At 43.0% G+C, this 24,327-nt stretch overlaps 2 long non-coding RNA genes across 3 annotated transcripts in view; one reads left to right on the top strand and one right to left on the bottom strand.

The window, feature by feature from the left end:
- LOC122544373 overlaps window positions 1–13,733 on the top strand; it is a 90,193-nt gene extending 76,460 nt beyond the window's left edge. For both annotated transcript variants that reach the window (XR_006310330.1, XR_006310331.1), the window contains exons 2-3: window positions 12,821–12,886; window positions 13,648–13,733. This is a non-coding gene — a long non-coding RNA (uncharacterized LOC122544373). The remainder of the gene's footprint in view (window positions 1–12,820; window positions 12,887–13,647) is intronic.
- Window positions 13,734–14,147: 414 nt separating this feature from the next.
- Window positions 14,148–24,327, bottom strand: part of LOC122544372 — a 16,096-nt gene continuing 5,916 nt past the window's right edge. The window contains exons 2-3 of the long non-coding RNA XR_006310329.1: window positions 15,253–15,404; window positions 14,148–14,214 (exon numbers count right to left, since the gene is read on the bottom strand). This is a non-coding gene — a long non-coding RNA (uncharacterized LOC122544372). The remainder of the gene's footprint in view (window positions 14,215–15,252; window positions 15,405–24,327) is intronic.

The raw sequence follows: 24,327 nt of genomic DNA, 5'->3' as shown, positions 1-24,327 counted from the left end.
AAGATAAAGAGGATAATTTCGTACCTAAAGGACACTAGTGAGTGAGAGTTGTTTTCCATTGACAACTGATCACTCATCATTATTTGAAATCAGATATCTACATTATTAGTGAATTGAATTTCCAACATCAGAAATTGTGGACATCAAACTCAGCTCCCAAGAACATTATCGACAGCTCCTAATTAATAGTGATTTATCCATTGGCGAATGTCTCCTCTAATCTTTGGCATTGGCCTGAATCTACAGAAGCAGGTCTTGTGACCAAGCCACAGTACATACTTGGGTGTCCTCAAAAAGCTGTGTTACAATTCTCATGATCTCCACGGCGAGTTCTGGGTAAAATATGGAGATTTTTATCCCCAGCTTGTACTCTATATCTGGGAGGGGAGGGGTCTCTGTACAGAAGGAGATGGCCTCGGTGAGGAAACATGAGCCTGGACATCAGGCAGGAAACTTTGCTTAATCCCAGGTAAAGTGTGTAACTTCCAAACCATCTATTTGCAATGACAAATCCTGCATGGATTCAGATTTCATTTGGGTGGGGTCTGCAGTGTATAGTCTTGGACAAGTGGGGGTGTCTGTGCCAAACTTTGAATTTCTTTTGATTGTGGTGTTTATCCAACCTGGGATATGGCAGTTGCATTCACTGCTGAATACTTCCATGGAACAGATTGTTAGGATGTTCAATTCTGTAGGAGAATGTGACGACTGCAAATGCTGGAGATCAGAGTCGAGAATAGATTTCTGGAAAAGCACAGTAGGTTAAGCAGCATCCAAGAAGCAGAGAATCGACACTTTGGGCATGAGCCCTTCATCACACGAGGATAATCTCTTTTTTTATATTGTGCAGGACATCTATTCCTGAACATTGTGGATTGATTCAGTGGCCTGTACTGTAGTTGATATCATGTCGATATACTCTTCTGGATTAATCTGAGCAGTGGCGACTCCTTAACAAATTACAGGAATTGTGCAATCAATGTCAATATTATGTGTCTCCCATTCTTTGTTTTATTGATCCGTGGTGTCTTTATGAGGATGTTGTGGTCTTATGGGAAACTCCAGCCAGTCACAGTAAATTATAAAGCAGGTGGAATAAACAGCTGCGGACCCTAATTAAGCACTGAGTACATGACCGTGTTTCTCGGAGTAATCTGCTGATCATGTTCTTCCCTCTGTCTGTTAAAAGTGCAAATAATTCATTCAGAGAGAGTTTGCTGCTAAGGTTTAGAATTTTGAAACTTCGTTTGATATGGAATAGCAATTTTCACTTACTTTCTGGACTCAGGCACAGAGCTTATCTAAATTGTAACTTCAAGTTCTTTTTACTTTCTCTTACAGTTATTCTAGTGGCGATTGTATTCTTGACTGGGGGAAAGTGTGCACTTTCGAAATGCACCACTTGCTATCTGTTGGCCATGACATTGTCTGATCTGCTGTTCATTACTTTTGATGCTATACTTCATCGATTTCGTTACTATTATTATCCAACATGTTTCCTGGACATCACTCCTGTCTGTAGTATTATCTCTGTATTGAGCCTCTTGACCGTCGATTGTTCTGTCTGGTTCACTGCTGCTTTTTCGTTTGATCAATTTGTTGCCATTTGTTTTCATCAGATGAAAGCTAAATATTGCACAAAGAAAACTGCAATGAAAGTTGTAGCAACAATCTGCATTATCTTTTCTATAAAGAACATTCCCAACTACTTTCGATATAAACCTGGAAAGTTCATCAATAAAGTTCCGTGGTTCTGCTATATCAGGTCCAGTTATTACCGTGACCATCGGTGGGCAAGTTTTAAATATTTTGAACATTTTTTAACACCATTTGTGCCTTTCATTTTTGTTCTTTTTATCAACCTTCTGATTGTCAGGCATATATTTGAAGCCATTAAGATGCATAAAGGGCTCAGGGATCAGAGAAAAACAGTGAATGACCCAGAGGCAGAGACCAGACGGAATTCTAAAATTTTATTATTTTCCATATCCGCCAGTTTCCTATTTTTCTGGTTGATGTATATTTTATATAGCTTTCAAGCTGGTTATTCCTTGGATTCTGCTGCTTTGCACCTCTTTGAACAAGTCACATATATGCTGCGGGACTTAGGCTACTGCTCAAATGCACTTATTTGTGTGGTGACACAGAAAGCTTTCAGAGAACAGTTAAAATATACTATGAAAAGTCCAGTTATAAAAATAATTCAATTGATGAATATAAAATCCAAGTAACACCTGAAAGTCAACAATTAAATGCAGCAGATAATGGAGCGAACAGTCCACAAGAGGAATGGACCGAAAGGAAAATGAGTAGTAGCAACTTGGCAACATCCATTCCATGTGGGCAAGGAATGACTCAACCTGTTGAGTCTACCCTCTCTGACCCACTGAGCATATCCAGTTTTCTTCATTTTTATTTCACAGAACAGATTCCACTAAGTAAATAGTCGGAACAAAATTAATGTCAGACCACATCAGGAACACCTGTGCTCTCCATAGTTTCTTTATAAAATAATTCATTTGAGGGACTTGAGTGTCTCTGGCTGGCCACCATTGATAGCCCATTCCTATTTGCCCTTGGGAAGGTGGTGGTGAGAGGTCTTCTTGAATCATTGTTGCCCACTAGCTGTGGTTTAACCCACAATGCTGCTAGGGAGGGAAATCCAGGACTTCACAAGTCAGTGTGGTGTGGCTTGGAGGGGAACTCGCAGGTAATGGTGTTCCCACATACCTGCTACCCTTGTCCTTCCAGATTGAATTAGTTGTGGGTTTGCAAAGTGCTGTCTATGGGTCTTTGGTGATTTTCTGCAGGGCATCTTACAGATAGTACATACTGCTACTACTGACAACTGGTGGTGGAGGGAATGAATGTTTGTGGATGTGGTGCCATAAAAGCACGCTGGTGTCAAGCTTCTTGAGTGTTGTTGGAGCTGCACCCATCCAGGCAAGTGGGGAGTATTCCATCACACTCCTGACATATGCCTTGTTGATGGTGAATAGACTTTGGGGTGTCAGGAGGTGACTTACTGGCCGCAGTATCCCTAGTCTCTGACCCTGCTCTTGCAGCCACATGTAGGTAGCTTGCTCAGCATCACAGTCACAAGCATCCCCTGTCTCCACCGCCGACACTCAGCAACAACAGTGTTGACAATGGACAAGTTACACTGCAGAAACTCACCAAGTTACAGCACAGCTTCCAGACACACGGAATGATCGATTTGGTTCGGGTAAACCCACCGTGATGTAAGAGAAGGAGTTCCAAGATTTTCAACCAATGCCACTTCCATTTCACTTCCATCATTGTGAGTTTACCTGCCCCAAGTGGATAGCAACAGTTCAGGAAGGCAGCTCACTGACACTTCCTCCAGATCAGCTGTTTATGGGCAACAAATGCTGGCCCAGCCAGAAATGCCACAATCCCATGAATGAGTATAAATATAATATAATTCATAACTCTATATAACTGTGTCTGATATTTTATAAATTTATATGTATAAGTGTAATAAGTGATCAAAACTCTGAAAGGGTTTCAGCATATTGTCAGACCTGAAGACAGTGATTCTCGTTCTCGATCCAGAAGCAGCAAGAAGCCTTTCTCTCTATCCCAAAAGTGTCCATTCTTTTCTTTAAAGTCTCAATTATTGCAACGTTTGTGAAGGTTTGTAGCTCTGGTTGAGGTTTAGGGTGTATGTTTGCTCGCTGAGCTGTAGGTTTGATATCCAGATGTTTAATTACCTGGCTAGGTCACATCATCAGTGGTGACCTCCAAGTGAAGCGAAGCTGTTGTCTCCTGTTTTTGATTTATATGTTTGTCCTGGATGGGGTTCCTGGGATTTGCGGTGATGTCATTTCCTGTTTTCTGAGGGGTTGATAGATAGTATCTAAATCTATGCGTTTGTTTATGGCGTTGTGGTTGGAGTGCCAGGCCTCTAGGAATTCTCTGGCATAGATAGATGTGTTGTCCCAGTCGAAATACCTGGAACACCAACTTATAGACTGGCCAAAGAACTACGTACAAGACTGAAATACCTAGTACAAGAATCACAGCACTCCATCCATTCCAACCAGGAATTCCTAAAAATCATCAAAAACATCAAAATAGAGGAAGATGAAACAATGATCTCATTTGACGTAAGAGCACTGTTCACCTCCATGAACATCGACCTGGCAAAGGAAACACTTACCACACTTTTAGAAGCGACCACCACACACACCCCAACCACCATCAATCACATTACCAACGAAAACATCATGAAGCTAGTGGACCTGTGCCTCACCACCCACTTCACCTTCAACAACATAATCTACAAACAAACCAACGGCACACCCGTGGGATCTCCGCTATCTGGATTCATAGCAGAAGCGGTAATGCAAAGACTGGAACAAACAGCTCTACCAACCATCAAACCAAAAATCTGGGTCCGCTACGTAGATGACACCTGTGTCATCACAAAACAAAACAAGGTAGAAGAGACATTTAACATCATCAACAACACCCTCACAGGCATAAAGTTCACCAAGGAGGAAGAAATTGACAACAAACTCGCATTCCTGGACGTCACAGTCGAAAGAAAGGATAACGGAGAACTACAAACCTGCGTATACAGAAATCCGACAAACACTGACCAGCAACCATCCCAACACACACAAACGAAGCTGTATCAGAACACTATTCCAATGAGCCACCACACACTGCAGCACAGACGAACTACGGAAAACAGAGGAGAACCACCTATACAATGTATTCATGAAGAATGGACACTCAAAAAATACAGTCCCCAGATTCCTCAAGAATAAACCACGACAAGCAGACCAAACACAGCCAAAAACCCTAACCAGCTTACCATAACTCAAAGAAGTTTCAGAAATGACAGCCAGACTACTAAAACCCCTCAGAATCCTAATAGCACACAAACCCACCAATACTCTCAAACAAAAACTAACAAACTTAAAAGACCCAGTACAGCCCATGGACAAAATCAACGTCGTCTGCAAAATTCCATGCAAGGACTGCCACAAACACTACGTAGGACAAACAGGAAGAAAGTTAGCCACCAGGATACACGAACACCAGCTAGCCACAAAAAGACATGACCCTCTCTCCCTCGTAGCCCTACACACAGATGAAAAAAAAACACCATTTCAATTGGGACAACACATCTATCCTGGGACAGGCTAAGCAAAGACATGCCAGAGAATTCCTAGAGGCCTGGCACTCCAACGACACCGCCATAAACAAACACATAGATCTAGATACCATCTATCAACCCCTCAGAAAACAAACAGGAAATGACATCACCACAAACCCCAGGAAACCCATCCAGGATAAACATATAAATAGAAAGCAGGAGACAACAGTTTCGCTTCACTTGGAGGTCGCCACTGATGATGTTACCATGCCAGGTAAAGAAACGTCTGGATATCAAACCTACAGCTCAGCGAGCAAACCTACACCCTAGACCTGAATTATTTCAGATCCTTCTAAATTTCAGGAATACAAACCTGGGTGTGTGCCATTCACTCCGTCGCCATTGAACCCTTGCTGCCAGTTATCATTCTGATGGATCCACACTTCACTCCAATTCGAGCAGACTCCCAACTCCCCACATTCTTTCTTGCTTTTCCCTATTTATAAAGTTAACGTCAGTGATGTGCTAACATGAAAGGCTGCCGTGAACAAACTTCCAACGGCTGACTGACTGACACCTTCTGAATCTTTCGGTTTGGCTTTTGAGGTTAAAACACAGCTAACACATTTTACATTATCATCTTGCAACTTCCTGCAGATTTAATACAGTGGTGATGTGAATATATGCTTTCTGGATGTTAAACTAATGATGGAAAATATAAACAAAATTTTACAATGTTAAACTAAGTGCAGGAACAGAAAAGGTCTAAGTTTGACTCGAATTCTGTCAGCACAGGAGAGGGACAATTGTATTAAAAATTGTATTCAGATATTCTTACATTGCAGAAATGTCAAATTTGCTTTGCAAAAGCAGGGTATGGAAACTCTGTTCAAAAGGATATGCAAGTTTTAATTGATTAAGATGCAAATTCCAGAATCTTTTTAATGCTACTGCCCCTAGATAATTAAGTATTTCCAGCAGTACCTAACTTTCAAACATCAAACTGGCAGAAATATACAAAAGGTGACATTTCAGTCAGCTACTGAATGGTAAATGTGAGGTCTGGTTAGTCACAGAGATGTACAGCATGGAAACAGACCCTTCGGGCCAACCCGCCAACCTGATATCCCGACCCAATCTAGTCCCACCTGCCAGCACCCGGCCCATATCCGTCCAAACTCTTCCTATTCATATACCCATCCAAATGCCTCTTAAATGTTGCAATTGTACCAGCCTTCACCACTTCCTCCGGCAGATCATTCCATACACATATCACCCTCTGTGTGAAAAAGTTGCCCCTTAGGTCTCTTTTAAATCTTTTCCCTCTCAACCTAAACCTATGGCCTCTAGTTCTGGACTCCCCGACCCCAGGGAAAAAAACTCTGTCTACTTATGCTATTCATGCCCCTCATAATTTTGTAAACCTCTATAAGGTCACCCCTCAGCCTCCGATGCTCCAGCGAAAATAATCTCAGCCTGTTTACTCCCTCCCTATAGCTCAAATCCTCCAACCCTGGCAACATCCTTGTAAATCTTTTCTGAACCCTTTCAAGTTTCACATCTTTCCGATAGGAAGGAGACCAGAAATGCAAGCAATATTCCAATACTGGCCTAACCAATGTCCTGTACAGCCACAACATGACCTCCCAACTCTTGTACTCAGTATAATGATCAAAAATGGAAAGCATACCAAATGCCTTCTTCACTATCCTATCTACCTGCGACTCCACTTTTAAGGAGCTGTGATCCTGCACTCCAAAGTCTCTTTGTTCACCAACCCTCCGAGGACCTCACCATTAAGTGTATAAGTTCTGCTAAGATTTGCTTTCCCAAAATGCGGCACCTCGTATTTATCTGAATTAAACTCCATCTGCCACTTCTCAGCCCATTGGCCCATCTGATCAAGATCCTGTTGTAATCTGAGGTAACCTCCTTCGCTGTCCATTATACCTCCAATTTTGGTGTCAGCTACAAACTTACTAACTATACCTCTTTTGCTTGCAGTAATCTGTTTCAGATATTTATCCTGGAGTCATCACGAAAACAGGAATTTATAAAATGTCACATTTTCCTACTGGGAAATGTTGTGTGCTGTCTGCAATTTTAAAAGAAAGTATATTAGTAATAAAACACACCTGAATGGAATGATTCACCATATAGTTTGTGTGTGTGAGAGTGAGTGTGTGTTTTTGAGAGTGTGTGGCTGTGTGTGTGTATACAATGTAGGATTTTGTATGCGTCTGCAAAAGGAAAGAGATGTATTCTTCTCTAAAGTGGATTCACGAAAAGAATATTTGAATTTTAGTGCGTACTTGTGTGGGTGTGCTTCTGTCCGTGTGAAAATATGAGTACATGCATGTGTGAGTGCATGACTGAGGGTGCTTGTGGGTGTGAGCTTTTATGTGTCAGTTTCTGAGATTTCGTGTTTGTGTGTGAGTGATTGTGACTGAGATTGGTGTGTGAGAGGTTGACTGAATCTTTGTACGACAGTGTGACTACGTGTTACACTCTCTTCAATACCTTCAGTGAAATCTATACCTGACCTAGAGTGATTCAGAGCAAGAAGTCCTCACGTTCCGAATACAAGCTCTCCTGGAAATAACTGACAATGTATTATTTGCCCTCTGATTTGTTGGCTCTACCACTACGGTAACTATCTGATTTTTGTGTACAAGATCAGCCAAACCCTGGACAATACGGTTTCATATTGTCTCACAATTTTACACAGCAACATTCTCATCTAACTTCAAAGAACCATACAACACAGGAACAGGCCTTATATCCCACCAAGCTTGTGCTGATTTTGAATATTTATTTAGACACGCTCCTTTCTCCTCATGCACTGTTTCTATCCCTCTGTTCGCCTCCCGTTCATGTGTCTATCAAATACACCTTAATCTTTGCTAACATGCCTACTTCAACCACCTCCCCTACCAGTGCGTTCCAGGTACCTTCCACCCTCTTTGTGAAAAATGTTTCCCACACTTTACCTCTAAATGTCCCGCCTCAACTTGAACCTGTGCCCTCTTACAGTCAGACAGCATAGCAACATATCCTTTTATCCAACTAGTCCATGCTGAAAATATCCCAAACTAAACTAGTCCTGTCTGTCTGCTCCTGGCTCAGATCCCTCCAACCTTTTCCAATTCTTGTACTTATCCCAATGTCTTTTAAACGCTGTAACTGTGCCCAGATCCACCACTTCCACAGGAAGTTCCTTCCACATGCGAACCACCCTCTGTGTAATAAAAAACAATTGTCCCCATTTCTTTTTGAATCTATCTTTAAAAATGTGGCCCCTCGTCTTGGAATTCCCCATCCTGCGCCTCTGTCTGTGAAATCAGTCCACGTTTAAGCAACCTCTCCTCAGAACTAAAAGTCTTCAGACCTGGCAACGTCATGGTAAATCTTCTCTGCGCCTTCTCCAATTTATCCACATCCTTCTAGCAATGTGGCGAGCACAACTGCACACAATATTCTAAATGTAACCGAACTGAAGTTTTGTAAAGTGGTAACATAAATTGGCAACTTTTACATTCGATGCTTGGGTCAAAGAAAGCAAACGTCTGTGTGCTTTCTTGACCACCTTGTTGCCACTTTCAGTAATCTGTGGACCTGTATGCCCAGATCCCTCGGTATGTCAATGCTCCTTCGGGTCTGCCATTTATTGTATAATTCGCACCTGAATTTGATTGTCCAAATGCATCATGTCCCATTTGTGTAAATTAAACTCCATCCACCCTTCTTTTGTCCAAATCTGCAATCTATCTATTTCCGTGATATGTTTTGCCAGTCCACCAATTTTGGTGTCATCTGCAAACTTACAAATCAGCCAAATTACATTTTCCTCCACATCATTGATATGTATTACAATCAACAAAGTTACTAACACTGATCCCTCTGGAACATCGACTAGCTACTGAACCCCATTCGGTACAAAACCATTTCACTGGTATTCGCTGTCTTCTGTGACCAAGTCAGTTCTATATTCATCTAGCCAACATACCCCGGATCCCATGAGACTCGACGTCCTGCACCAGCTTGCCATGAGGCACTTTCTCAAATTCTTTGCTAATGCCCATCTCGATAGCACCTAGCATGAATTACATCACCGTGTTAGTTTCAGTCTGACAGTGTTTGAAATATACTTCAAACGATATAGACAGCCAAAATGATGGTATGATGGAATGTAGCAAAGTCTGTTACACTCAGTACCTTAATGCTGCAGTGTAGTAATATCTCGTCAGAAAACTGTGCTCCCTCAGTGTCAAAATTTCACTGGGTCTAGAAATTTGGTAAGGGCAGGTAACGGGATGTTTAATTGCTCACTGAGTTAGTATGGAAATCTCTCCTGCAAAGGAATATTTCTCGACATTACACTCCATCTGCTAATTAGTTGACAACTCAGTGAAGCTCTCCATATCGGTACACAGCCTCTTTAGTCGTCCCCACAGTTTTCTCTCCAAACCAATGTGGGTCTTGGTCAGTGAACCTGGGGAAATCCCAAATAAAGATAGGTCATTTGGCCCCTCGAGCATGTCCTGTTATCCAAAATAATCAAGGCTAATCATCAAGCTTAAATCCTGAAACCCACCCTCCTTCCCATATCCCCTGGTCCCATGGGACACCAGAAGGGCACCTAGAACGTGTATGAGAGAGATCGATTTCGTGGGATTGTGCAAGAGATTCAATAGGATTGTGTGAGAGAGATAATGGAATTATGCAAGAGAGATAGCGGGATTTGTGAGACAGAGATAGCGAGATTCCACATGAGAGAGGTAGGGGGTTTGTGTATGAGACAGGGATAGCAAGAGTGTGTGTGAGAGAGAGAGACAGCAAGAGTCAGTATGAGAGAGATTAACTGTGAGAGATGGCGAGATTTTCCATGTCCCTCTCATGTACAGATTGTATGAGTTTGAGAGATGGTGAGATTGAGTTTGAAGGAGAGGATGAGTGTGTCTCTATGTGTCACGTGTGTCCCTTCATATGTGTGTGTTTATATATATGTGCATCTGTTTGCTTGATTGTGCGTCTGTGTATCTGAATCTGTGTGGATCTGTGTTTGCTCCTGAATTGCAGTGAGTTTCTCTGTATCTGTCTTTCGCTGTGTGTGTGTGAAAACATGTATGTATCTGCTCATGTGTCTCTGTATGTGTATTACTGTGTTTCTCTCTGTGTCTGTGTCTCTGTGCAATGGGATCCCGGCTGTCTTCAGTGTTGTGTCGATTGAAATTGTGCTTTAAAAACCCTCTAACACACGGGCGTGTGTGCAACTATCTTATTCCACAATGTGATACAGTATGTTCAAGAGTGTAGGCTGAAGGAATATATGATTGAATTTGAAAAGGTGACGAACCAATTCCTCGAACTGTCTCTGTGCCTATCCCTCTTGTGTTTAATGTGATACAATTCAACCCTCTGCTGGCCTCCCTGTGCCACAGAAAAATAGGCAGTTCATTTTTCTGGGACAATTTGCTCCTGCCTGCTAGCCACTCTATTATTTATTAACTGCAGTCACTGTTCCCAGTTCAAAAATAGTGAATGGAAATACAGATGGATATATACAGATTGCTTTATCTCTCTGAGTGTGTATAAAATTTTAGCCTAGTTCTATGAACTGTGAAAAGATGTGGTTTATTTTCTTAAGTGTTCTGAGCAATCACACGATCCATCAATAATAAAGAGAAAGCAAGTTCATGATCACTAAACATACTGTCACATTGCTTCCAATTTCTGCTTGTTCATGTCACATGAAAGCTACCGTTTATGCAAAAATTTGCTCATGTCTTTTTTAAATCTCTCTCCTTTCTCCTTAAAAGTGTGTCCCATTCTCTTGGAATTGCCCATCCTCGGTAACAGTTAACTACCATTAACTCTATCTATACCTCTTATCACTTTATAAACTTATATCAGATCGCCTCTCAAACTCCTACGCTACAGTGGAAAAACGATTTCAGACAATCCACACTTCTTTATATGTTGAGGGCTGTTATGGTGCAGTGATAGTGTGCTTACCTCTGAGACAGGAGATCCTGGTTCAGGACCCACCTGTTCCAGAGGTGTGCTCTTAAATCTCTATTTAGGGGCGGCTCAGTGGTTATCAACGCAGCCTCACAGCACCAGGGACCCAGGTTCGAGTCCAGCCTCGGGTTACTGTCTGTATGGAGTTTGTACATTCTCCCTGTGTCTGCGTCGGGTTCCTCTGGGTCCTCCAGTTTCCTTCCACAGTCCAAAGATGTGCAGGTCAGGTGGATTGGCCATGCTAAATTGCCCATAGTGTTAGGTGCATCAGTCAGAGGGGAATGGGTGCGGGTGGGTTACTCTTCGGAGGATCAGTGTGGACTTGATGTGCCAAACGGCCTGATTCCACATTGTAGGGTATCTAATCTAACCATAACACAAGCCTTCCATTTCTGGTAACATCCTGGTAAATTTCTTCTAGACCATCTCAGCTTAATAATATCCTTCCTATAACTAGGCGCTGGCCACTTCGAAGCTCCTGTTTTTGAACTATATTTTGAGCTTTTGTGGATATGATATTTCAATACTCCCATAACCTCTATCCAAATAAGCTTTTGGAAATGCTTAGCTATTATTTTGGTTTTCAGTGTAAGCTGCGTCTAGCTGCTTAAACAGAACAATTCCTGTGAAGGAATCCTGAAACCCTGCATTTACCATGGCCAAGCCACCCAGTGTGCACATCCCTGGATGGTGTGCGAATATTAATGTTAAATGTTTTCATCCTTCAGTGGTTCCTAAAACTTAGTCATTTCCTGTCTTGTAGCACTGAAGTAATTAATTAATTTTGCTATTTCAGGAGGTGTCTATTGCCTTATTCCAGAATGATGAAAAGAGAATATAGGATCCAGTGCGACATTTATCTTAAAAAATCGTGCTTCATTCATTCAGAGAGTGGCTGCTGATTCCTCCTCCAGACCTCCAGAGGGAGCCACTCTGCAACACTTTACAGCCTGTCCGGAGTCACCTCTTGCCTAATCCCACACCCTCCTTCTCCGTCCTTCCCCATAGGGGAGGTCATTTTGGGGTGACGTCACTACGCAGACCCTTGCGCCTTTGTGTCACTCAGTGTGACACTTCCAGAAATAATAGAATATCAGGAGCACATTGTCTTTCAAAAAAAACCTTCCGCTTGTGCAGTGGCGAGAGGTGGCCAGCAGAGGGTGGCATTGCATCACTTTAAACACAACAGGGACAGACAAGACATTGATTCATCAGAGTTATTTCATTCATTCATTTAAACTTCCCTCCAGGACAAACTGTGTCCCATTGCAGGCAGAGGACATGTCAACATGACCAACAGCATTGTATCAATTTAAATACACGAAGAATAGATTGAAGACAGACAGATTTTTGAATAACCCTATTTAATGGATACAGTGCCCGAAACAACTGCGAGCCCACTGCACAGAGACACAGGCCCAAAGTGGCACACTAAGATAGAGACACACGTGAATGCACGCACTGAGACAAACTAACACACATGTGCACACAGATAGTCAGAGATAGTCAGAAAGGTCAGAAACACAGACACAGAGCCAGAAATACACATGAATATACAAACACACACATATCCATAGAGATGCATACGTAAAGACACACATATATGGTCTGTGTGCTGTAACTTACACTGCGCTGAGATTAACCATCTATAACACAATCTTTGTCAATCAGCTCATTCCCAGATTTTTGAGATGAAATTTCGAAACAGTCACGTGATGTCCCTCAGCCTATTGTCAGGTAAGATGTGAACTTGTTTAAAATCTCATGGACATTTGCACAATTAACAGACTTGTATAACAGAACAATTGTGCTCTCCATGTTTAAGTAGAATAAACTTGCTGTGCCACTTTCTCGGAATCACAACTATAAACATTCCCTGTCTCCACCACCAACACTCACTGGCAGCAGTGTGTACCATAGACAAGATGCACTGCAGAAATTCACCAAGGTTCCTCATAGAGCAGCTTCCAGACCCACGGCATGATCACCTGGAGTGCCAAGCAGAGCAGATAAACGGGAGCACTACCAGTTGACAATTCCACATCAAGCCACTTGCCACCCTGGCTTGGAAAAACATCTCAACACTACAAGTGACATTAGGTGAAAAATCCTGAAACTCCTTCCCTTTCATCATTGTGGATTTAGCCAACCAAACTCACCTGCTCCTCAGCAGAGCAACTGTGTCACAGCCAGCAATGGCCCATGCACATTAATGATTCATAAAAGATAAGATTCACTATTTGGCAGACAGGATGCTCCAATGCTGAGTATTGGAATAAATTGGGTCTATATTTTAGCAAGTTGAAAGGCAGTTACATTGGAATGTAAATAATTCTGAAGAAGCAGGTGCTTGAATGCTCGGAACTTGTTCCGACAAGCCTGGGAATCTTAAACAAAAAGAATACTGTCTCAGAATAAAGAGCAGATTATTTATGACAAATATGAGGAGACAGCACTTTACTCAAAGGCCTCTGAATCTTTAATATTCTTAATTCCAGAGGAAAGTGGATGCGCCATCATGAAATAAATATCAGATTGGAATAGACGGATTGCTGGTGTCTCAGGGAATCATGGCATATGGGGAGTGGACAGGACACCGGTTTTGAAACCTAAAATCAGCTCTGATTGGGTTGACTGGTCGAACAGATGGAACAGTTTGAACAGTCTGTGCGGTCTGCTCCTTCTCCAATTTCCTGAACAGGTGAATTCTAACTGAACCAATTCCCAATCATTTTGTTCCATGAAACCGTTTGTTATTAAACATCTTCAGCCTCCACACTATTACAAACCATCTAATTTATTGTTCAGAACCACCCTCATTCCAATTGCTCAGAAATTATTACTTCCCTAACTTTATTCTGTTCTCCTAAAACCCCCTACCCCCCATAACACATGGGTTAACCTTTCTCCTGCCAGCAGCTGACCACACCCTTCTCTCCTTTCTGTAGATTCTGCTTACCTTGTCAGTTTTCTCAGCAAGGGCTATATATTTTTCAGAGGGAATGCTGTCTACCTTTTACTCTTTCTGCGAGAGGATATGGTCTCCAATCCGATACGTTCATATTCTGTTTATTTAAAGAGAAACAAGGTACTGCTCTGTCGAAATTTATAACGTGCTAAGGGCGTCAATGTACTGTGATGAAAATATATTAAAAGTAAAACATTTTAAACCAAGTGAAATTCATCAGGAAATAATATGTTACAATTGAGTCTGTAAGGGGCAGGAAGTCAATCCGCTCTCAGATATTGTTGCTGTATGCAATGCACCTCAACCCAACAATACACAGATCTGACTGCATGTACGACTCTCCATGCATCTCTTTCAGAATGAAGTCAATAATAACGTCAATAATAAAACAAAATGCAAAATGTGATGGATGTTGCACGTCGGGAGTCATCGTGCTGTAGAGTGTTTACAGCGCTGGAATTAGGCTGTTGGGCCCATCATTCACACGCTGGTCTAAAAGTGTGGACTCTGTCTCTAAACCTCTCCAATTACTCAGGCCCCTGCCTGATTTAAGACTGTCTGTGTTGAGTTTGCATATTCTCTGCATGTCTGCGTGGGTTTCGTCTGAGTGCTTCCACAGTCCAAAGTAGTGCAGGTCAGGTGGAATGGCCATGATGATGCCCAGGGATGTGTCCAGGGATGTGTCCGTTTGGTAGATTAGCTGGGCGGCACGGTGGCACAGTGGTTAGCACTGCTGCCTCACAGCGCCAGAGACCTGGGTTCAATTGCCGCCTCGGGTGACTGACTGTGTGGAGTTTGCACGTTCTCCCCGTGTCTGCGTGGGTTTCCTCCGGGTGCTCCGGTTTCCTCCCACAGTCCAAAGATGTGCAGGTCAGGTGAATTGGCCATGCTAAATTGCCCATAGTGTTAGGTAAGGTGTAAATGTAGGAGCATAGGTAGGTTGCGCTTTGGCGGGTCGGTGTGGACTTGTTGGGCCGAAGGGCCTGTTTCCACACTGTAATGTAATCTAATCAAAGGCAAGGTTAGAGGATTAGAGTAGGGGCTGACTCTAGGCGGGATTATCACAGCATCAGATTGGACCTGATGGTGCAAATGGCCTGTTTCCACATTGTTGGGATTTTATGATTCTATGTACCTTCATGTCTGCCGCTATAAGTGAGGTGGACTGTCACTTGACACAATATAACCTTGAATGGCTCCATATCAGGTCCATTTGGAACTACAGATACTGGAAATCTGAAAGACAGCATAGAAACTGTTGTTGAAACTCTTCAGGTCTGGCAGCATCTGTGGGGATAAAGCAGAGGCATGCTTCAGTACCAAGTGAATCTTTTTCAGAACTTAACAGTTTGTTTTTATTTCAGCCCCATTCAATAGCCTTGATCAGGTTCTTGTTAAATGTGTTTGGGAATAGCAAGGCTATGCATGGCAGGGTGGTAATTGTACAGAGGTGGTTAACTTCTAAGCAGTTGACCCGAGCTGCCATACCGTTGCAGTTTTAAATCGATTTTTAATGGAAAAATCCCCAAGGTGAATTGAATGAGATTCATCATTAAATTTCTCAAAAACGTATCTGAGTGTTTCATTCTGTGATAAAACAGATCTATCAAATTGCTGCCCGCTGATCACTGTGAATTGCACTGTGGAACTGGGTAGCATTACTCCCGTAAGCTTTCCCCTCTGCTGCCTCCCATCTCAAAATTAAACATTGATTTAAGAACAGGAATGAGGGGGTTTTATGACTCAAAAAGTGACATAATGCTCCCGCTGTGAAACTGAAATAATCACAGAAGCTGCTGGAAACACTGAATAGTTCCAATAGCTTCTGTTGCAATGGGGAAGGGGGATCAATGGGTCAAATCGCTTCAAGGTTAAAATAAATTTGAGCCGCAAAACAATCATGAAATTACATGAAATTAACGCTTTCTATATTTCAACATTTTCAGACCAATGCCCTTTTTTCTCTTTTTGCAAATGATTGAAATGTAACTGAACAGGCTCACAAATGTCTAAAAATAATTCTTCATTGTGTACAATCAATCAGATATTTTATTTTTCAATCTTAATGTGTTCAAAAGTGAGTAGTCAGTGTACAGGCAGAATCTTGTTGCTCATATGAGTTGCTTCATTCACCCTATTAAAATCACACAACATCAGCTTATAGTCCAACAGGTTTATCTGTAAGTACAAGCTCTCAATGCATTGCTCCTTTATCAGGTAGCGAGTGGGACAGAGTCATAGGAAACACAAATAAAGGCGAGTAACCGGTCAGACTATAATAAGGTGCTGTGTTATTTTCAACATTGTCCACCGCATTCCAACAACAACACCTCCACATCATTAACCCGGACAGTACATTGCATTGCCCAACACCTCCACATCACTAATCCTGACAGAACATCCCTATGAGCAACACCTCTACATCATTAACCTGGACAGAATATCTCTATGACTCTACGACCAACACCTCCGCATCATTAACACTGACAGTACATTTCTACGACCAGCACCTCCACATCGTTAGCCCGGAAAGTACATCTCTGAGTTTATGACCAGCATTTCCACGTCATTAATTCTGACAGAACATCTCTATGGTCAGCATCTCAACATCATTAACACTGAGTCTACATCACTATGACCAGCACCTCCACACCATTAGCCTGGACAATACATCTCTGACTCTATGACCAGCAACTTCACATCATTAACCCTGACAGCACATCTCTATGGCCTGCACCTCCACATTATTAACCCTGACATTACATCTCTATGACTCGATGACCAGCACCTCCATACAATTAAACCTGACAGCACATCTCTATGACAGAGCACCTCCACACATTAACCCTGAAAGCACATCTCTATGATGAGCACCAACACATCATTAACACTGACAGGACATGTCTGAGTGAATGACCAGCATCTCCACATCATTAACACTGACAGTAAATGTCTATGACCAGCAACTCCACATCATTAACCCTGACAGTACATCTCTGACCAGCAACTCCACATCATTAACCCTGACAGTACATCTCTGATCAGCACCTCCACATCATTAACCCTGACAGTAAATACCTATGACCAGCAACTCCATATCATTAAACCTGACAGAACGTCTCTATGATCAGCACATCCAAATCATTATCTCTGACAGTAAATACCTATGATCAGCACCTCCACATTATTATCCCTGACAGTACATCCTTTCGATCAGCACCTCCACATCATAAACACTGACAGTACATCTCCATGCTTAGCACCTCCACATCACTGACTCTAATAGTACATCCCTTTGATCAGCATCTCCACATCACTAACACTGACAGTACATACCTATGATCAGCACCATCACATCAATAAACCTGACAGTACATCCTTACGATCAGCACCTCCACATCATTAACCCAGACAGAACATACCTATGATCAGCACCTTCAAATCATAGCCCTGACTGTACTTTTCTATGATTATCATCTCCACATCATTAAGCCTGACTGTACATCAGCATGATGAGCATCTCTACACCAGTAACTGACTGTACATCTCGATGATCAGCACCTGGACATCATTAACCCTGACTGTACAACTCCAAGATGAGCACCCGAACATCACTGACCCTTAGAGTACATCCCCCTAATCAGCATCTCCACATCATTAACCAAGACAGAACATCCCTATGAACAGCACCTTCAAACCATTAGCCCTGACACTACATCCCTATGATCAGCACTTCCACATCATTAGCCCTGACTGTACATTTCTATGATCAGCATCTCCACATCAAGAACTCTGACTGTATATCCCTTTGATCAGTATCTCCACATCACTAACACTGACAGTACATCTCTATGATCAGCACCTCCACATCATTTATCGTGACACTACGTCTCTATGACCAGGAGCTCCAAATCATTTATCCTGATAGTACATCTCTATGATCAGCACCACTACATCATTAGCCCTGACAGTACATCTCTATGACCAGGAGCTCCACATCATTTATCCTGATAGTACATCTCTATGATCAGCACCACTACATCATTAGCCCTGACAGTACATTTCTATGACCAGTACCTCCACATCATCAACCATGACGCATGTTGCTATGACAGAGCAACTCCACATCATTAACCCTGTCAGTGCAACTATGACCTGCATCTCCACATCATTAACCCTAACAGTACATCTCTATGACCAGCACCTCCACATCGTTAACGTTGACAGTACCTCTCTATGACCAGCAACTCCACAACATTAATCCTGACAGTACCTCTCTATGACCAGGAGCTCCGCATCATTAATCCTGACAGTACATCTCTATGACCAGCAGCTCCACATCATTAATCCTGACAGTACCTCTCTATGACCAGGAGCTCCACATCATTAATCCTGACAGTACATTTCTATGAACAGCACCTCCGCATCATTAATTATGACAGTACATATCTGAGGCTATGACCAGCACCTCCACATCATTAAACCTGACAGTACATCTCTATGACCAGGACCTCCACACCATTAACCGTGAAAGTACATCTTCATGATTCTCTGACCAATACCTCCACGTTACTTACCCTGACAGCGCACCTCTACCACTATATGACCAATAGCTTCACATCATTAAACCGGACAGTACATCTCTCTGATCAGCACCTCCACATCATCTAACCTGAGAGTACATCTCGCTGACAGAGCACCTCCACATCATGACCCGGACAGCAAATCTCTATGACCAGCACCTCCACAACATTAACCCTGACAGTACATCTCGATGATCATCATCTCCACATCATTAACCCTGACAGTACATCACTATGATCAGCACCTCCACATCATTAACACTTACAGTACATCTCTATAAATCTATGACCAGCACATTCACATCATTAGCCCTGACAGTACATCTCGATGAATCGATGATCAGCATTCCACATCATTAGCCCTTACAGAACATCTCAATGACCAGCTCCGCCATATCATTAACCCTGACAGATCATCTCTATGACCAGCACATCTCTATGATCAGCAACTCCACAGCCTTAACCCTGACAGTACAACCCTATGATCAGCTCCTCCACATTATTAACCCTGACATTACATCCCTATGTTCAGTAGCTCCACATCGTTAATTCTGACAATATATCCCTACGATCAGCCCCTCCACATCATTAGCCCTGACTGTACATCCCTATGATTAGCCCCTCCACATCATTAACTCTGAGAGTACAAAACTATGACCAGCACCTCCACATTATTAACCCTGACAGTACATCTCTATGACCAGCACCTCCACATCATTAAAACTGACAGAACATCCCTACGATAAGCACCTACACATCATTTACCATGACAGAACATCCCTATGATCATCACCTCCACATCATTAGACCTGACAGTACATCTCTATGATCAGCACCTCCAAATCATTAGCCCTGACAGTAAATCCCTATGATCAGCACCTCTACATTATGATCCCTAACAGTACATCCCTATGATCAGCACCTGCACATCATTAATCCTGACAGTACATCTCCATGATGTGCACCCGAATGTCAATACCTTAACAGTACATCACCTTATCAGCATCTCCACATCAATAACCCTGACAGAACATCCCTATGATCAGCACCTCCACATCATTAGCCCTGACTGTAGAGTTCTATGATCAGCACCTCCACATCATTAGCCCTGAATGTACATTTCTATGATCAGCACCTCCACATTATTAACCCAGCCAATACATCCCTATGATCAGCACGTCCACATCATTAGCCCTGAGTGTACATCTCTGTGAACAGCACCTCCACATCATTAACTCTGACAGTACGTCCCTTTGATCAGCACCTCCACATAATTTCCTATGACCTTCAAATCCACATCATTAACCTTGACAGTACATCCCTGTGAACAGCACATGCACATCACTATCCCTGTCAGTACATGCCTATCATCAGCTCCTCCACAATAGTAACCCTGTCTGTACAACCCTATGATTAGCACCTTCACACCATTAACCTTGAGAGGGCACCTCTATAACCAGCACCTCCACATCATTAACCCTACCAATACCACCCTATGAGCAGCAGCTCCACATCATTCACCCTGACAGTACATCACGATGACCAGAACCTCCACATCATTAACCATGTCAGTGCATCCCTATGATCAGCACCTCCAAATCATTAGCCATGACAGTACATCTCTATGAATCCATGATCAGCACATCCACATCAGTAGCCCTGACAGTCCATCTTTATGTTTAGCTCTTCCACATCAGCAGCCCTGACAGTACATCCTTATCACCAGCACCTCCACAGAATTAACGCGGGCAGTACAACCCTTTGATCAGCACCTCCACATCATTAACCCTGTCAGTGCATCCCTATGATCAGCACCTCCACACCAGTAGCCCTGACAGTGCATCTCTATGAATCCATGATCATCACCTCCACATCGTTAACCCTGCAAGTACATCCCTATGACCTGCACCTCCACAGCGTTTTCCCTCAGAGTGCATCTCTATGATCAGCACCTTCACATCATTAACTCTGTCTGTACATCCCTGTGATCAGCACCTCCAAATCATTCACCCTGACAGTACGTCCCTTTGATCAGCACCTCCACATCATTTCCTATGATCTTGAAACCCACATCATTAATCTTGACAGTACATCCCTGTGAACAGCACATGCACATCATTATCCCTGTCAATACAACCCTATAGTCAGCTCCTCCACAATAGTAACCCTGACAGTACAAAACTATGATCAGCACCTCCACATCATTAGCCATGACAGTACATCCTTATGTTTAGCACTTCCACATCAGCAGCCCTGACAGTACATCCCTATGACCAGCAACTCCACAGCATTAACGTGGACAGTACAACCCTATGATCAGCACCTCCACATCATTAACCCTGTCAGTGCATCTCTATGACCAGCACCTCCAGATCATTAACTCTGACAGTTCAACCCTATGATCAGCACATCCACATCATTAGCCCAGACAGTGCATCTCTTTGAATCCATGATAATCACCTCCATATCATTAACCCTGAGAATACATTCCTTTGATCAGCACCTCCATATCATTATTCCTAGCAGTAAATCTCTATGATCAGCACCTCCACATTATGATCCCTAACAGTACATGGAGAAAGTGAGGACTGCAGACGCTGAAGACCAGAGTTGAAAAGTGTGGTGCTGGAAAAGCGCAGCAGGCCAGGTAGCAACCGAGGAGCAGGAGAATCGACTTTTCTGGCATAAGCCCTTCTTCAGGAATGAGGCTGGTGTGCCAAGCGGGATGAGATGAAAGGTGGGGGGGTGGGATGGGGTGGAAATCTCTATGACCAGCACCTCCACATCATTATCCCTGACAGTACATCTCTATGACCATCATCTCCACATAATTCACCTTGACAGTTCATCCCTATGATCAGCACCTCCACATCATTAACCCCGACAGAACATCTCTATGACCAGCAGCTCCACATCAATAACTCTGACACTTCATCCCTATCATTAGAATCTCCACATCATTAAACCTGACAATTCATCCCGATAATCAATCACCTTCACATCATTAAACCTGATTGAAATCTAACTGAACAGGCTCACAAATATCTAAAAATGATTCTTCATTGTATACAATCAATCTGATATTTTATTTTTCAAACTTAATGTGTTCAAAAGTGAGTACTCAGTGTACAGGCAGAATCTTTTGTTCGTATGAGTTGCTTCGTTCACGCTATTAAACTCACACAACATCAGCTTATTGTCCAACAGGTTTATCTGTAAGTACAAGCTGTCAGTGCACTGCTCCTTCATCGCGTAGCGAGTGGGGCAGAATCATAGGAGACACAAATAAAGGCAAAAATTTTTAAACCGACCTGTTGGACTATAACAAGGTGTTGTGTTATTTTAAAACATTGCCCACCGCATTCCAACAACACATCCACATCATTAACCCTGATAGTACATTGCTTTGCCCAATATCTCCTCATCATTAACCCTGACAGTAAATCCATATGAGCAGCACCTCCACATCATTAACCTGGACAGTATATCTCTGTGAATCTACGACCAACACCTCCACATCATTAACCCCCACAGGACGTCTACATTACGAACAACTGCGCATCATTAACACTGACAGTACATCTCTCCGACCAGCGCCTCCAAATCATTAGCCCGGACAGCACATCTCTGAGTTTATGACCAGCATTTCCAAATCATTAACTCTGACAGAACATCTCTATGGTGATCATCTCAACAGCATTAACGCTGAAACTACATCACTATGATCAGCACCTCCACAACATTAACCCTGACAGTACATTCCTATGACTCTATGACCAGCAACTTCATACCATTAAACCTGACAGTGTATTTCTATGACCTGCACATCCACATCACCAATCCTGACAGTATATCACTAAGATCAGCATCGCCACATCAATAACCCAGACAGTACATCTCTATGACTCTGTGAACAGCACCTCCATACCATTCACCCTGACAGCGTATCTCAATGACAGAGCACCGACACATCATTAGCCCTGACAGGACATCTCTATGACAGAGCACCTAAACACCATTAATCCTGACAGCACATCTCCATGATCAGCACCTACACATCATTAACCCTGACAGGACATGTCCGAGTCTATGATCAGCACCTCCACATCATTAACCCTGACAGTACATCTCTATGATCATCATTTCCACATCATTAACCCTGACAGTAAATGTTTATGACCAGCACCTCGACATCATTATCCCTGACAGTTCATCTCGAGACCAGCACATCCACATCATTAACCCTAACAGTGTATCTGACCAGCCCCTGGACATCAGTTACCCTGACAGTACATGTCTATGATCATCATCTCCACATCATTCAGACTGATAGCACATCTCTATGATCATCATCTCCACATCATTAACACTGACAAGACATCTCTGTGCGTAGCACCTCCACATCATTAAACCTGACAGTACATCTCTATGACCATCACCTCCTCATAATTCACCCTGACAGTACATCCCTATGATCATCACCTACACATCACTAACCCTGACAATACAACCTTATGACCAGCACCTCCACATCAGTAACCTTGACAGTACATCCCAATGATCTGCACCTCCACATCATTAACTATGCCAGTACATCCCTACCATCATGACCTGCACATCACGAACCCTGACAGGACATCTCAATGCTCAGCGCCTCCACACACTAATCCTGATATTACAACACTATGATCAGCACCTCCACTTCATTAACCCTGAAAGTTCATCCCTATGTTCAGCACCTCCACATCATTAACCCTGACAGAACATCTCTATGACCAGTAGCTCCACATCAATCCTGGGCCACCCGGACGAACCAACCCAACCACCCTGTAGCACAGCATTTCAACTCCCCCTCCCACTCCACCGAGGATATGCAGGTCATTGGACTCATCCACCGCCAAACCACAACAACCCGACGGTCGGAGGAGGAGCGTCTTATCTTCCGACTGGGAACCCTCCAACCACAGGGGATGAACTTGGACTTCACCAGTTTCTTCATCCCCCCTCCCCCCACCTTGTCTCAGCCGAATCCCTCCAGCCCGGCACCGCCTTCCTGACCTGCAGTCTTCTTCTTGACCTCTCCGCCTCCATCCTACTCCGACCTATCACCCTCACCTTGACCTCTTTCCACCTATCTTATTTCCAAAGCCCCTCCTCCAAGTCCCTCCTCCCTACCTTTTATCTTCTCCTGCTGAACACTCTCTGCTCATTCCTGAAGAAGGGCCTGTGCCCGAAACGTCGAATCTCCTGTTCCCTGGATGCTGCCTGACCTGCTGTGCTGTTCCAGCAATAAAGTTTCAACTTTGATCTCCAGCATCTGCAGACCTCACTTTCTCCACATCAATAACCCTAACAGTTCATCCCTACGATCAGAAACTCCACATCATTAACCCTGGCAGTACATCCTGACAATCATCAACTTCACATCATTAACACTGAGAGTACAAACCAGTGATCAGCATCCCCGCATCATTAGTCCTGACAGTACACCTCTATGAGTCCATGATCAACACCTCCTCTTCATTAACCCTGACAGTTCATCCCTATGATCAGCACCTCCACATCATTAACCCTGACAGAACATCTCTATGACCAGTAGCTCCACATCAATAAACCTAACAGTTCAT

This window comes from Chiloscyllium plagiosum, chromosome 48 (genome assembly GCF_004010195.1).
Source record: "Chiloscyllium plagiosum isolate BGI_BamShark_2017 chromosome 48, ASM401019v2, whole genome shotgun sequence".
Classification (NCBI taxonomy): domain Eukaryota; kingdom Metazoa; phylum Chordata; class Chondrichthyes; order Orectolobiformes; family Hemiscylliidae; genus Chiloscyllium; species Chiloscyllium plagiosum.
This window is presented reverse-complemented; position numbering and strand designations above follow the sequence as displayed.